The following is a 550-nucleotide window of genomic DNA, read 5'->3' as shown; positions in this document are numbered from 1 at the left end:
AAGTTAGTTAAATTTTAAAGAAAATATACTGTTAGTTTCTTTTTTTCCTTGTACTAGATGGTAAAAAAAAGAGTAAAAACTGACCAATCTAATAGCTGTAAGTCTGTAACACAAAATCCTAAAAAAAATAAAATAAAATAAAAAGAGAAAAGAAGAAAGGAAAAGAATCTAAACTGATTATTATTGGGATTGTGTAACGCTTTCAATGTAAGAGGAGTACATTGCTGATTCCACTGGCCCCTATATATCTCTACCCCTAATCTATTTTCGGCCTTTGTTTTGGGAGTACTACTTCATAATGGGATGATATTTTGGGAACAAATAATGACGGATTTGGGATATCCTAATTATTCTGTCTTAGCAGATCGCACATATACTGTAAATTACACTTATAATCCCACTATGATTGCATCCATTTCCTATAGACATGCTCTTGGTCATCACAAATCTAAATTATACATTTCTTTATGAATTAAGAGATACACCGGTGTCAGAAAATCTACTGCTCATTGATTTAGAATCAGTAATCACTTATGTTAATAAGTTTTAA

Source organism: Arachis ipaensis, chromosome B05 (assembly GCF_000816755.2).
Source record: "Arachis ipaensis cultivar K30076 chromosome B05, Araip1.1, whole genome shotgun sequence".
Lineage (NCBI taxonomy): Eukaryota > Viridiplantae > Streptophyta > Magnoliopsida > Fabales > Fabaceae > Arachis > Arachis ipaensis.
The sequence above is the reverse complement of the archived record's forward strand: the minus strand, read 5'-3'. Positions refer to the sequence as shown.